The sequence below is a fragment of the Rhipicephalus sanguineus genome, chromosome 7 (genome assembly GCF_013339695.2).
Source record: "Rhipicephalus sanguineus isolate Rsan-2018 chromosome 7, BIME_Rsan_1.4, whole genome shotgun sequence".
NCBI lineage: Eukaryota > Metazoa > Arthropoda > Arachnida > Ixodida > Ixodidae > Rhipicephalus > Rhipicephalus sanguineus.
In genome coordinates, this window is record NC_051182.1 from 81,344,822 (window position 1) to 81,361,099 (window position 16,278).

Here is a 16,278-nt window from a genome sequence, read left to right on the forward strand (position 1 = left end):
CTTTGTCTCTGCTTTTCCATCTCTTTTTTTGTCTCTGTTTGTCTCGCTATCTTTCCCTATCTGTCTATTTCTTTCTGTTCCTCGCTCTTTCTTTCTTACTCTTTCTTACCTTTCTTTACATCTATTTCTCGCTGCTCGTTGCTTTCTCTATCGTTCTCTCTCTTCCTTTGTTTGTCTCTACTTGACTATCTCCTTCTCTTTCTGTCTTGCACTCTGGGTCTTCTGCCTCTTTTTCTCTTTGTCTATTTATTCCTTTCTTCCCTTTCTGACTTTCTTCCCTTTCTGTCTTTCTTCCCTTTCTGACTGTCTATTAATCACTTTCTCTTTTTTATATCTCTTTCTCGCTTTATTTCTGTCTTTCGCTCTGCGCTCGCCCTCTCGCCCATCAGAGTTATCGCATCAGACACCGGACAAATCGGCACACGTGTTGCTGGAGCGATGAACATGCTGAATACGAAGAGAGCACAAAACGGTTGTTGATGATGACAGTTGTGTACGCGGCCGACCGACCATCTCCGAGCTTAAATAACTCCACTGTTAAAAATTGTTGCCGCACCGTCTTTTGAGAAACTGTGTGTGAGTCTCTCGGCTTCAGGGACAGCGCAACGGCTTCAAAAATGTATATTAAGGCTTCTTTGCAAAGTACTATTTGTGTACTAAGGAATACAGCCGGATCAAAGGTAATAGGCGCCAGTATATAGCCAGTCACTAACCATGCAGTTTTTCCTGCTGGAATGCCGTGGAGTCAAAGTTCAGCAGAAGATGCATCGTGCGTTTCCAATGCAGCAGCATATTCTGCTTTGCCCCCGATATTTCATATGTAGAAAGCCACTTCCTAAGTCAATACATTTATGGCGAGGGTGTGTCCAGATAAGATCGAACACGAGGTCCCGGTCACCATTCCCGATATTGATGAAATCTTCTGTAGGCCTAAAGCATTGCACCCAGAACAATGGTTTCGAAGTTTGTTTAGCGAAAAAAAATTTTGTTCGCCTGAAAAAAAATATAGAAATTTTGGCCGCAAAAAACGCTTTTCCGCCAATTTCGCGATTTCTGAATTTTTAGCGCACCTAGGGAAAAAATGGTGCACTTCTTCGTCATAATATTTATTCCCCTTAAAGAACAAGTGAAATACAATCTTATGAGTCTATTATGTCCCTTGCTTCTCGAAGCATTTTTGAAGAAAAAAAATCACAAACTTGGCAAATTGCACAAAATACCTGTATTTCAGGAATTTATTGCTGCAAGCAAATTAAAGTGAGAATAACAAAAATCGGTACATAATAACTTTGGTACTTTTGCTCTCTTTTAAAATAATTTTGCTGGTTTTATCGCGCTCCGTTTTATTCCATAACTGGGCGGAAATATATGTGACTTACCAAAAAGCCGAACTTTGAAAATAATTTTATCAAAAAGGCCATTTCTAATTTTTTTTTTAAAATCCCTCTGATTGAAGACAAGGACGTCGTCTACCATTCTGCAGAAAAAAAAAAGTTGCATTATTTTGGTTGCTAACAAGTTATAGTGCGTCAAAAGTGACCATGCCAGCCTAGCGTCCGCGTCGTTCTTTATGTGCTGAAACTCGGATATAAATTGCTGAAAATACTTATACGTGACATAATCACAAATCAGAAGCTCCACACCAACAAATGCGCAGCCAGGTGTCATGGTTCAGCAAGCTTTGTTTTGCGATCAGCCGCTTGACAAACCCGCAGCAGCGGCCGCTGGATGCTGCGGGCACTCACATTACATGAGTGCCGCTTCGACTGCGGATGAGCCCCGCTTGTGCGCCAAACTACGCTCAGAGGACAAACGAGAGAAGGAATGCATCACGTTGAAAGTTAAAGGCTGTTAAGTGCTAACAAATGTCATAGTCTGCAACGAAAACTCTGCCGGCAATTTCCTAGTGAGCGCCTGTAGTAGTGCGCTCATGTTTTGCTTTCTCTCTTCTGATGGCCTAAAGATAATTACGTTCATTCTATGAGCAACATATGACACAACATATGACACACATTGACATCTAAAGAAAGCTGTCATACGTGCTTCCGATGGTCGAACAACTCAAATTGCAGTTGTTCATCTCGTGCCAGAACACTTGTGTGAGCCGGCAGTAAAAGAAGTATGTCCTAGTCCTTTGCTTCATTAAAGAACCGCTTTTACAATACTGTATTGTTGTGCGTCCGCAGATAGGATGTTCAACGCAAGTCGAGCGTTTATCACGATATTTTGCGGCTTCGGGCATAACAGCAGGGGGAAAAAATGCATGCGTGCTGTATTGAAGGCGCTCACTGGGAAATTGCCGGCAGAGTTTTCGTTGCATATTATGACACTTGTTGGCACTTAACGGCCTTAAAATTTCACAGTGGTGCATTCCTTCTCTCGTTTGTCCTCTGAGCGTAGTTTGGCGCGCAAGCGGAGCTCAACCGCAGTCGAAGCAGCGCTCATGTAATGTGAGTGCCCGCAGCATCGAGCGGCCGCTGCTGCGGGTTTGTCAAGCGGCTGATCGCAAAACAAAGCTAGCTGAATCATGACACCTGGCTGCACATTTGTTGGTGTGGAGCTTCTGATTTGTGATTATATCACATACAAGTATTTTTAGCAATTTATATCCGAGTTTCAGCACATAACGAACGACGCGGACGCTAGGCTGGCATGGTCACATTTGACGCACTATAACTTGTTAGCAACCAAAATAATGCAACGTTTTTTTCTGCAGAATGGTAGACGACGTCCTTGACTTCAATCAGAGGGATTTTTTAAAAAATTAAGAATGGCCTTTTTGAGAAAATCATTTTCGAATTTCGGCGTTTTTGGTAAATCACTTACATTTCAGCCCACTTATCGAGTAAAACGCAACGCGATAAAACCCCGCAAATTATTTTACAAGAAAGCGAAAGTATCAAAGTTATTATGTACCGATTTTTATCATCCTCACTTTAACTTGCTTGCAGCAATAAATTCATGAAATACAGGTATTTTGTGCAATTTGTCAAGTTTGTGATTTTTTCGTCAAAAGTGCTTCGACAAGCAAGAGAAATAATAGACTCATAAGATTGTATTTCACTTGTTCTTTAAGGGGAATAAATAATATGACGAAGAAGTGCACCGGTTTTTTCCTAGGTGCGCTCAAATTTCAGAAATCGCGAAATTGGCGGAAAAGCGTTTTTGGGGCCAAAATTTGTATATTTTTTTTTCAGGCGAACAAAATTTTTTTCGCAACACTAACTGCGAAACCATTGTTCTGGGTGTAATGCTTAGACCTACAGTAAATTTCATCAAAATCGGGAATGGTGACCGGAACCTCGTGTTCGATCTTTCTGGACACACCCGCGACAGCCTTGAACTTTCTCATCAGATGCTGGTCGCTGAAAAACATGGTGTAGGGTTCAAAAGCCTACGTCACCTGGCGCAAAATGAAGCAAAAGAATGACGATTCGAGCCGGCATCTAGGCCGCGCCCACCGTGAGGCAGTCATGCATCTATTCAAAAAGCCACACCAACACTAGAAACTTCTTCGGAATAAGAACCCTATACTTCTGTTATGGCTGTCCACGACTCTCGGTAACAAGAGTAATATTGCGTGGCAGAAACTTACAAGCACACCAGACGATGCGGATATCAATACGGGCGCACAATTTGAATCTGCCCACTCATTCCAAAGTGGTCATCGATATATAATCAGAGTAAGTCACAGTAATGGCAGGCGTGCAGCAGCACCACAGATGCACACATTTCTTTGCAGACACGCAGTGGGTGATGCGCTACTTCGCAAAATAATGAATTATGGCGTACCGGACTCTTTCGCCTTCGAGTTATACTAGGGGAATGCATTAGGGACCCCGTAAATTTTAGTGTATCACCGCGATAGCCTTAAAGATCTCATTGCGTAGAAAGAGCGGTGTGGGAGCCAGCTTCGGTCTCATTGGTTGTGGGCGAAAAATCAGCGTCGTCTGTGAGCAAAAAAATTGAGAAAGATGCAAATAAAGCAAATAATAAAATTCTTTCGCTCGTATGAAAATCAAACCAAAGCCTTCTGCGTGGAAAGGACGTGTTCTGCCACCGAGCCATGCCACTGCTTGAAAGTACATCTGAAAGAAAAAAATCACGCCATGTCCACGGAAGGAATGATGATAAGTGGGCGAAGCTCGAGAGGGGGAGGTCATCGATAAACCGTAACCCTCCCGGGAAAGTTCGCCCATTACATCATTAAGAAATTCGTGAGACTGTGTGCATATATAAAAATCAACTTTCATTTTGTTCGTCTACTGTCTACAGCCACCTGCTCCATCCAGTGACTCGCTGCGAAAGAGGAAGCGAGTCAAGATCGATTGCTTTTTATTGCGTCAGTCACGTGCGAGTGACGTCATCACGACGTCCCTCACACTAGCGCCACCTGCTGAGTGAGTCATACAACTAGGTGGTTACGAAGCGGTCACAGAGGAAGGACAGACCCATGACGTAGTAAAGGAGAAAAAAACACCACACAGGCGAACACGCACGAGAGTGTCGTCTTCTCCTTCTACTGCATACCAGAATGCGCAGTAAACAAGAATGCCACACAGGCGAACACGCACGAGAGTCACTCGTCAACGTCGTCTTCTTCTGCTCCTGCATACCAGAACTGCATACTAGCTCGTGAGAAGCGCGCGTTCTGGTATGCAGTAGAAGATGACGTTGACGAGTGGTTACAAACAGGTCACAAAGGAAGGACAGGCCCACGGCTTAAGGAGCTTCGCCCCTAGAAAACCTATACTAATGTCATGAATTGCAAGGAGTATCCTTTAACGAAGTAAGCTTGTGTGGTAGAAGAGTAGATTCGTGCCAGGCGTCAAAACATGTAAATTGGTCAACGAGTGAGTGTTTAAGGCCTACACATTCCAAAGCGTCAACACAAAGTTAATCATCATCAGCAGCAAATGGAACAAGAAAGTGAGCACCTGCGTAGGTTTGCGTGTTGCCTTTCTAAGCGTAGTCGGCACTTCGCAACTCTACTTGCATTTGGCATTTCAGGGTAGTTTGAAACATCTAATTACATGCACACAGACTTCGTTTCCTTCAGTAACATTGCGGAAGATTATCGCACATTATCCGGAAAGTGAAACACGGTGTGGGAAACATCTCAGGTCATATATTAGCAAGAGCGTGCAGGATCGATGATATGTTTGGGATCTGAAGTATATTTTCAGGCAGTTCGTTCCATTCATCGATGGCACGGGAAAATCCACTGTTTGAATAAGTTGGTTCGGCAAGCATATTCAATTACCTTGAAAGAATGACACATTCCTCAGAAAGATGTGCGAGTTGCAGTGCAACGCAGAGGCAGCATTTTTACTATCCATCTATTTCATTAAATTTCTTAGCAATATATACGACATCAATGAGTAAGTGCAAATTAAGCCAGACTGGGATTTTCTATTGATGAGCTAGTTATCCTACCACACTTCTATATTACTTCACACAGGTCCCTTACTAGCAGCGTTGCTCTCGATTAACATAATTCTGTGAACAATAGTATCCTTTCTGTGTTTGACATTGTCGCCTTTTGATAAGAAGTGTCATACCATATCTCTTTGTGTATTAAACATTCTTGCAAGCGCCATGTTTTTATCTAATATACCCTATGAAAACAATATAGATACGGTGCTCAGCTCAATTAGAACCACAACGGCATTTTGAGCGTGGTGTGGTACGGTTCGCATACCACAACCACTGAATTTTTACTACATTTTTATATTCTCATGGTTTCATTCATTACCATTTTATAACAGTTTTTCCTGTGCTGGCGCACGCAGAGACAGGTATCCTCGCAAATTAGCTAGATATATGTTTACACACTGAAAGCGTTAATTAGTGTTTCGTTATATTTTTGGTATTATGTTGGTAAAGTTTTGTTCATTTTGTTGTAATTTGGCAAACATAAGTTAGTGTCTACGTCAAGGACGACTACATAAGGGCACGTATATTTTAGTATGCCTTGGTTGACCACTTCAAACATTGCCTTCATCATACCAACTAAAAGAATGTGAAGGTTGCAAAACAAGTCGAGGGCACAGCTAACTCGGTGACATTCGCCATAATTGCATGTCATCCGGCTACGCGAAGGAAGGCTGCAGAAGGGCGGGCATTTTTAGTATATCCATGTTGATCACTACAAAGATTGCCCTTATCATACCAACTAAGAGGTTGCGAAGGTTTCAAAACAACTCGACGTCAGAGACAACCGGGTGGCATTCGCAATAATTGCATTCCATCCGGTTACGTCAAATAAGGCTGCAGAAGGGCGGGCATTTTTGTATATCCAAATTGATCACTTTAAACATTGCCTTTATAACACCAACTAAAAGGCTCTGGAGGTTTCAAAACAAGTCGACGTCAGAGATAACTGGGTGACATTCGCTATAATTGCATGCCATGCTGCAAAGCGAGTTGGTTCTTTTTATATATTCTCTTTTGTCGATTTAATTTACTGGCACGAAACCTGTTGAATTGTATATGGGTTTTTAGCGCAACGTCAAAAGATAACACCAAACACTTTACATTCATCTGGCTTTGTTTTCTTTCTTTGCTCATGCAGTGGCCATGGCGCATACAGTATAAGAGCGCGTGTTGGATAATGGCGGGATAACTGCACATTGCCTGGGCGGCTGCAGAGGTTCCTTCGTGAGGACGTTGGTATATTTTTTTCATATCTTGCCCATCAGTTTCCACTCTGAGGACTTCTGCTAGCGGGAAAATAGGCACCATTTTGTTAACTTTAGTCAACGCTATTACGCTAATAGCAAAGAATATCTGCTATTATTGCGCATACCGAAGCCATTTGATATCTTCTCGCTTCATTATTCTCGAAATTTTGCATTCCGCGCCATTTTACCAATTTCCCATTTTGTTTCATTCTAAATATTTCTAGGAAAGAAACATCCTGCAACCCTGTGTTATATTCAGGAAATTTTCGCAGCCAATATCTGTACTTTGCCAGCCGCGAGGTATTGCTAAGCTTGTTTATGCAAGTCATTAATGTTTATCACCGTTTTCTCTTTTGCAACGATTTTCCTATTTAATATTCTCCTAAGAACACGCGCAACTTCGATAAACACAATCGCACCACGTATAGAACATGGCACACATTTATATATAAATCGTACCGATTTAAACAGGAAAGAATGTTTTAGGTAGAGCAGACTTGAAATGATGTGAAAGTGCCAAAGCGAGAATGTCGATGGAGCCTATGTTTTCACAAGGCGCCCGGTGTTCGTGAGGGCAGCAACGTTACGGCATACTATAGATTCAAAAATTGGCTCGGTCATCATATCAAGATAAGTGTGTTCGAATCATATGTGACTGTATTATTTGTGCGATCCACAAGCAAATTTAAATATCAAACCCTATTCGAGCTTATAGCCACCATTTCTGCAGAAATTTCGTGATTCGACGCACATTATCTTTTGTCGTACTTGTACACAGTCTGCACAACAAAGTGAAGGGCGAAATATAATTTGGTATCTAAATTCTACTCTACCGCCGCACATATAGTGATTGTCAGCGCTAAATTTAGCAAGAAGTAAAAATATGCCAACGCAGTTTAAGACCATGGCACCAAGTTCATGTTACAGCCAGTTTCATGGAATAAGTCGGCCACATCTGGGGTATGCCTAATTGCCTAAATAAGGAAGAATTATTAACAAACTTCTGAAACCATTTAATTAAAAAAAGCTTCGAATTAAAAGTCGTAGAACTGTATGCGAATATCAGTACATGTTTGTACCTTCCCATCGGTTAGGTGTAAGCGTTTTTATGTTTAATACAAGTGCCAACGAAATACAAAACGAAACGTCATCGGTCCTTCACTCCGTAAAAATGATCGATCCAGAAAGCTCATTTTGTTAAAGATTTCTAGTTAGCGTTTACTTGCGCATCGAATTCAGCACACCCTTTACGCCGAGCCCCTCTTAGCTTTCCGGTATTAATCACTGGATTGATCCTGCCGAATCGTTCAAACATTTCTCAATTTATTGGAGCAATAGACACTAGTGGGGTTGGCGCAATTTCTCTGGCGCATATATATTGGCCCACGAAGGACTTCTTCATTTTTAGTGGGCCAGTGGTGAGTAGAAGGGGCTGTGGTGAGTAGAAGGGGCTCTGGCACATACCTGCGACGAGATTTCTTCGTACGTCGCTGATGTGCAGACTAGTATCGGAAGCTTCACCGTAAAAAAAATGTTAAGGGGAGACCCTAATGCTTGAATCAGGTTTCTCGTAATGGCACACATCCATTCCCATTCGCGTGCCTTGGTGTATTGCTTAGTGGACAAGAAGAGATTGGCAGCATTACGCGTTCGACGCCAGTGAGTCATCTACGCCTATTTTAGTTCACTGTACAGGCGTGAGCGTGTGTATACGGACCATGAGATCGCGTGGCAGATTGCATCGACCGACGCGGTGCCTGCCGTCGGTAGACAGCGCGCATGCACACCACTGACGGAGCGGTGCGCATGCGCGTCTTGTCATATCAGGTGGCCTTTCATGTCACTTTTTTGGATGTGGTTATGCGCTCCTAGACAAAACGTCAAGTGGGTGTCGCTTGCTTTGCTCCATCGCATATGTGCCGGTGTGTTACGTAGCGGCCTCGGCGGGACCGGCTCGAGCGCCTGGCGGGTATCACTTTTTACTCCGATCAATTAGCCTAACTAAGCATAGTTCGCCTAACTAAGCATGGCTAGCATCGTGCAACGCAATAACGCCGAGGATAATCAAATATGTTTTCTGCTGACGCCCCACGGCATCTCCAGAAAACAGCTCAGCTTGCTTTTGCCTGCTTTAAGCCAATGTAGCTATAGCCGAACATAATTAGGCTCACTTAATCATGGTATCACTGAATAAAGACAAACATAAGTAAAGTAATTAAGCTGACCTAATTATACCTAGCCCTTCAGCTTGCTATTGTCATGTTAGGCCAAGTTGCTTAGATGAGCCCAGTTTAGTCAAGGCAAGTATAGCCAAGTTTAATTAAGCACAACTGAGCATGGTATCGCCAAAACAAGCCGAGCGTAATAAGGTCGAAGTAAACCGAACTTAATTACTTCCAATTATTCAAGTCGAATTTCCTATGAGCTTAGAGGAGCCAAGCTCAGGAAAACACTAATTACTGCTGACCAAGTCAATTTTATTTAAGGTCAGATAGCTCTATATAAGGTTAATTCAGACTAATATCAATTAGGTCTAATCATGTAGCCCAATATCGATCCAAACGCACCCACATATTCGATCGAAACCGACACGATGCACAGAGACCCGATATGCTGCATAATTATGCTAATTACACCTAAATATGCAAATTAAGAGCAGTCAACGTAAGTATCCAAAAATCTGGTTAAGCATAGTTCATAATGGTATCACCTAAATATTCTGATAATATTTCAGTTTAAATATTCCATATCATTCAAATTATCCAAGTCGAATTGCCATTGAAGCTGGTGAGGCCAAGATGACGAAAGTACTAATAACCACTGACCGTGTTGCGCCTAATATTTCCAGTTAAGTGTTGTTGCAGCTAATTAGACGCTATTGAGATTAATTAGGCCCGAGTTGGTCAGTACCAACTGGCCCTTGGTACGAGCAACTGGTGATAGATACCAACTGGCCCAAGGTACGAACAGCTGGTAATAGATACCAACTGGCTCAAGCAGATACCCTTATAAGTTGATATACACCTTTCGACTGTCAAACGCGATATTCTTGATGCTTCTAATCAGAATGATTCTTTCAAACAAAACATGACCGCAAGTGAAAGCGAAGTCATTGAGACACTGCAGAACAGCTTAGAGGTTGTTATTAAGCCCTACGAGTAAGATAGTGCTTAATTAACATATATGACTACATCACCGAAGTTTTAAGTTAGTTAAGTGGCACTGCATACTATAAACAGCCCCTCCACGATCCGACCTTAAACGCATCGTTGCCGATACACTCGGAGAACTTTTTCAAAATGGTTGCGTCAGTGCTAAGACAAAGGAATTGATGTGCATTTTAGTCACCTTCAGGAAGGTTTTATACACGAACTGAATAACCCCAGTCGTGCAATGGTTTCTGCTATTGGCACTGTTACTGAACCTCTTTCCAGCGACGTTGACTTCCTTATCGTAATATTTCATGCTCTTTTTTCTTGTTTCTCAGGGACACTAACCATTTCATTAGGGACATTGTCGATCTTGACGTCCCTGACAAAGCACTGCTTGCCATTGCTTCCATGTGCAGGAATATTCCGCATGACGACGGCGTTCAATCGATACTACATGCACATGACGAATCTTCATTAGACAAACCTATTGGGAACTCGACTGCGGCCCCCTTTTAAAGCTTGCGCTGCAAATGAGCAACTTTGAATTTAATGGAACCCACTAAGTACAAAGGAAAGGTACAGCTATGGGCAATAATGTAGGACCAAATTATGCTAATACATTGATGGGCATGTTGGAAGCCAGTTTTCAGCCACGTGCGCATTAAAATCATTTTACAATAAGCGCTTCGTAGACAATCTTTCTCATATGACACACGAGGAAACTTCGGTCTTCCATGGGGAAACTTAGCTGCTTTCATTCACCAATCTCTTTCTCGCCCGTCAACATAACTTTTTTGACGTCATGGTATGCTTGTCAGGTAGTGGACTAACGACGAAACTTTCACGAAATCCGACTGCCAAACACCGCTACCTTCACTTTGAAATTTGCCACGTGAGGCAAAAGACGATAATGCTATACAGCCAGGTGGTCCGCTTTAGAAAATTATGCTTCACATCTTTTACCTTCCAAGATGATTGCGACAAGCTTAGTTCTGCGCTCTGAAAACAAAAATACCCGCGTCAGCTAATTCATGCTACCATTAAACCCACAAGTGCATTAGGCACGAGCGAGTTTCTTAACTCCAACAACCGTGCTCAACAGTGGCCATCTACTAACCTAATATTGACGCGTTCTACTTAAGTACTAAATGTGAACCAAATACTTCAAAGACATCATAACACTCTTACGCCGAGTGACCGTCTCGAAAACATTTTTTTTTAAATCGCCACGCGTAGTATGCCGTCTGTCTAGAAACTTGCACAGTATACCCACGTCTTGTGTGATAAGCCCCTTCTGTGTATTCGGATTGCCGCTTGTGTGGTAAGCCACGCTTCAAGGTCTGGGTGCACATGATCACCTCCATTCCAACCCAGAGTTCGGGGGTCAAATTTTACGATGAAACTAAAGGGGGTTCAGCACGTGCACGCAACTGCGTGCACGTGCTGGAATACTCAACATGAAGGCTTCAGTAGATGTGGTAGACAGTGACATCATTCATATTGCGTTTAATAATCACAAGGAGCATGTCACTGCAAAAGCGCACTAACTTCATGTGCGAAAGGCCACCTTATTGGAATATGGTGTTACATCTCATCGTTCCTCATCTACAAGTTCTAGACACTAACGTCCGGCATTAATAATAGCTCAGGAAAGCTGACGTTTTTGACCATGTGGGAGTTGAGCAATTACATCGCCATATGACAGACAATCCTTAATTTTATGTCACATGGCTCCTGCTTTCCATAGCGTCGCATCATATGCGAGAGCAGGTAAATGTAGAAAATTAGCGAAGTTCATGAAGGCGTTTGTGACAGAAATATTTCAGTAATATTGAGCTTCAAACACCTTATAGAGTTTTGCTTATTAGAGTTTGAGAATTGGGGCCCCAAGGAGCTTGGGGACCCAAGAATCTTGCGAGCCGCCAGGGCGCATGCGCAGAACCCAAGCCACTCTTGGGCTCTTGCGCTCGCGCTCACTTGAGACGCGAAAATTCAAAACTAGCGTGGGTCCCCAAGGCGTATTGGGCCACCAGCGAGAAGACACAGATGCAGCGCGGGCCACGGCGCAGCATGGCCAGCATCTCGTCACGCGTGGCACTCCGTGCGCTTGACCTAATGCAACCTGGTTGGCCCAATTCTCAAACGCTGCTGATCATCCGAACGCAAGCGTAGGCTGCCCACCGCAGCCTGGGGGCCCAGCGTCTTGGGTCTCCAATTCTTAAACTCTCTAATATGTAAGCCAAATCGGGTTTTGAAACAAAAACTGATACAATGATAATCAATTTTCTACGAAACATCACTGGGACGACACGGTGCGAAATTCGGAACGCTCCCACGTGAAGAAAAATTCATTTGTGTCCGAAATACTCTAGCCATTCATTGTGTTGAATCTGCACGATTTTTTTATATTTTTCAGATTGTAGATAGAATGACTGCGAACATTGACGGGCAATGACTCAATGCTCCTTTTCGTGAGAGGCCCCGTTGTGGTTTCGAAGACTCGCCGCACAAGTGTAGCCTGTCGAATCCTATAATTTTCGTAAGAAATGTACACATCACTATGGTATGTTACCTTGGGCCCATTTGTAGTATTCTAAGGGGGTTCCAGTATACCGGTACGTTTACGCGGGAACAAATGTCGTTAGGACCTCTCCTGCTCTTTGGCTATTGATGCGGATGTTTCGCGCCAAGAAATATAACGACTGCATGGCGATAACTTTCAAAATGCAACGTTTGGTCTAGCAGTATAAACAATTGTTTTGCACGGAATAATCAAACATCTTCCGGCATTTTTGACCTCCTTTTCACCCATTGTTCCAGATATTCTACCCGGTAGTGCCACCTCCTTGTGGGCCATATAAAAATGTCTCCCGTCTATGGATTTTTCACTTTCGTGCTTCTTATCGGTAAGCTAGCGTGCGCTAAACAATTTTATAACTTCTAGTGTAGAGTATGTAAGAATCAATGCTTTATATGTAACTTGTAAGCTCGTCGCAACACATTGTGAAGCATCCAGTACGAAAAGAGGTGATCAATAAAATCATCTTTATCTTTGGCTGGGACACGATTGTAACGGGGAAATATTAGAATAGGTAAAGTCCACTCTCTAAACGACCAGTGGGCACATGTGTTATATCTTATTCAATCAAGTCTGCACGAAATAATGTCACTGTGCAAAGCGTCTGCGTTAAGTCAGAAATGCGCATAATCTTCTCTACAGCAAATTTAGCCCTCGCCGCAGAGAAGGCTCCCATTAGAGTTTTTAAAATTGGTTTCTGCGGTTCTGAAACCTGAAACTATTTTCTGTTGAATATCTTGCCTGTCTGTACTTTTGCTCTTTATTATGTCCCGAAAGCCTAAGGAACGAGTAGCTAGCATATCCCATTGTGACAACATCTGCAAACGCATTTAATGATAAAAAAATGACGTGCAGTTCGTTGAAGTAAGTGTTAGCTCTTGTGTGACAAGCTGTTCAATATAGAACGTTCGCCAAACAATTGAGAGAGATTGCTAAATATATATGAAAAACTGTTGCTGCGGCATCACTATGATGTAGGATAACGTGACGTCTTTTGATGACGCCATTCGATAACATCATCAGTTGGTCAAATGCGGACCAATACTGGAGCCAGTACAAGGTTAGATCAGGCGCAGAAAGCTTGCAACGTCACCGCCCATCCTTGCTCTTGTGCAAAGCTGTTGGGAGCAGAAAACTTCCAAGGGGGGGGGGGGAGTTGTCAAAGCACTATGTCTTGTGTATCCTACAACAATCGATTCACTCGTTCGTAGCAGAAGGTGCTCTAAAACACTACGTTCATATTTTGAGTCTACAGCCCCTAACTAAGAAGGTCGGTCTTTGGGCACAATGTTCAAGGTAATTCAGAGAAAAATATAAAATAGCCCGAATATCAATAAGGCAGTGTCATTATTGTGCGTTTTATAGAAATCGATATAGACGCACCTTTCATTATTAAAGTACTGGATCAATTTATTTTAGACAAACTGTACCTGTTTATTGTAAGCTTTGACACGTGAGCTATATTACTGTACCGTCTAGTTATGTGGACCGGTCTGACACAATCGGCGAACTCTTCAGAGAGCCCAATAAAACAAGTTCTTTATTTCTGGCCAGTATTGAACCCTACTGGATGGAGCCGTATGAATGGATCTGCAATATTTAAACCCCGATGATTACTTTCAAGCCCTACAATGAACGATGTATTTTGCCTCAGATAAGCGAATCTAGTTGGCGAGCCTTCCCTGGCTGCCATTCAAATATTCAAATAAGCAAACGGTTTCCTTCATTCTTCTAGACAGAGATGCATCTCACCTTTTATATACCTTTTTACATACCCTATATACTTTTTATATACAATGTTTAGACACATTTTGCGTCATCGCCGACTTACTAAAGAAGAACTTCAGTATTAATTTATACCGTATAGAAATGTAGACAAATACTACAGTTGGCAAAGGATCGATCTCATAAACCTGTTCAGAATTTATACGTTAATAAGATTACAATTCATGAAGGTTGTCTATGGCCGGATATCTAAGGCAGCGAAGCTTGCGACTCTTCTTCATGCGAAAATTGCGAGATATGAGAATACGTCTTTCGCTTTACTCTTTATTTCAGTGACCTTCCTGGCGGGCGAAGGAGATGCGTGCGACATTGCTAAACAAACCATGAACACAGTGTGTAGTATCCTCGGGCGCGAAGACAAGGCTGCCCACAATCCTCACCTCTGAGGAAAATCTCAGCAGCGGCACCAGTCCAGCCGAGTCCCAGCGCAATGCTTGTTGAATAAACGAGAATGCGCTGCGTGTTAATATTTTTGCGGTTAGCCTTTACTTATAGCCCATACTACTCAGTGAAGTATGCCAGCCTATAAGAATGGACAGCCATTGTCAGGCAGAAGAGTGGCTTTTGAAACACGGCAAGCACAGAAACCACTGAAGATATATTCTTTACGAAATATCTTTGATGGTAAAGAAAAATGTGTAGGCCAGGCGCCATCTTTTCTTTCTCACGAAAATACCTGTCAAGATTGTGGTAACGAACATATACGTTATGTAGCCTGTATGAAGAGTAGGTGCCTGAGGCGGCCAGCTATCCTTCTTACGCGAGCAATCTTTCAGATTAGTGCATATACGTCACCATCACCGGTCATATTTGCGGCAAACACCACTCCACCATTCCTACGCTCAAGACTATATATACATAGGGGGCCAGTTCATTGTTCTTTTTCGCTAAATCGTAGTTTCCTTTTTCTCTCGTTATTTTCATGCCATTTTACTTTGAAAACATTGCTAATTTTCGTTGTGTATCAGTACACATGCCTACAACGTCAAGAATGTCAATGTGAGGAAAAGTGTGGTGTCATCAGATGTATAATGAACTTCGCCCTACAAATAATATGTATCACACTTTACCATATATGTACAACTAATATAGTAGCTTGCGGAGCCCCCCCCCCCTCCAAAAAAGTACCTTCATAGACTTTGATCATGACTATTCTATTTGGAATATTTGTTGCAGATGGCATAGGTATGACATCCTTTGTTCCAGCCTACAACCCCATGTAAGCTTTTTTATACGCTTCGTGGTACAGCTGGGATGCATCGTTTAATTGTAAAGCGTTGTGCGTCAAGTGTCAATTTGCATCAACTGTCAGTCCGCATCTACAACTATTTCCTCGCAAGGAAAGGAGAAAAGAAGAAAAAATCCCTTATTTCTGAAGAAATGAGGAGCACAAGTGCTACACATGCTTGTTGAAAAATGTTTAGTAATTCAAGAAAATGTAAGCGACAAGGTGTGGGCTAGAAATGCTGCGCCATTTGTGCCTCACTTCGTAAACCCGCTTCCACTGCGCCATGCTGCCCCAAAACGCGATCTTGCGCCAAAACTGCTCTCAAGCCGAATTGGTGCCTTCATGTGCGGCTGTCACTCGCGACATGACACGTCCAACGAAGCTCTTCCCAATATCCGCCCCTAACGCATTCTCCTTGACGGTGCTGGCGGCGTGACAAAAAATTAGTTTCGCCGCAGGGCGAAGCAGTGAATGCAATACTAAGAAAGTGCAATGGTATACGAAGTAAGTATAGCAGCTAACCCTTCTGGATGCGATCTCGCGGCAAGGAAGGAAACAGAAGAGAGAGGAAAGGCAGGGATGTTAACCGCTTTAGCAAAACTGGTATGCTACTGTGCACAGTGAAAAGAGATCGACCAGATTGAAAAAAGAATAAAGAAAACGAGAAAAAGAAAGGAGTGCGCACAAACGCACATAAGATCTGTTGTAACGTACCCACCAGACCACAGATGCCTCATGGAACGTTGTCGTCCATCTTTATACGAAACGAAACTGACTTTGTGAAAACTACTCTTAGCCGTAACTGGGCAGCGGAGTAGACCTCTCTTCCGCGGAGTCCATTTGATATTTCAA

The 16,278-nt window shown here is 42.7% G+C and overlaps 1 long non-coding RNA gene across 1 annotated transcript; it reads left to right on the forward strand.

The window, feature by feature from the left end:
• The first annotated feature begins 6,635 nt into the window (after positions 1–6,635).
• On the forward strand, positions 6,636–14,619 carry LOC119400751 (uncharacterized). Its single transcript, XR_005185201.1, has 3 exons — positions 6,636–6,668; positions 12,656–12,741; positions 14,472–14,619. It is a non-coding gene; the product is annotated as an uncharacterized LOC119400751 (long non-coding RNA).
• The last annotated feature ends 1,659 nt before the right edge of the window (positions 14,620–16,278 follow it).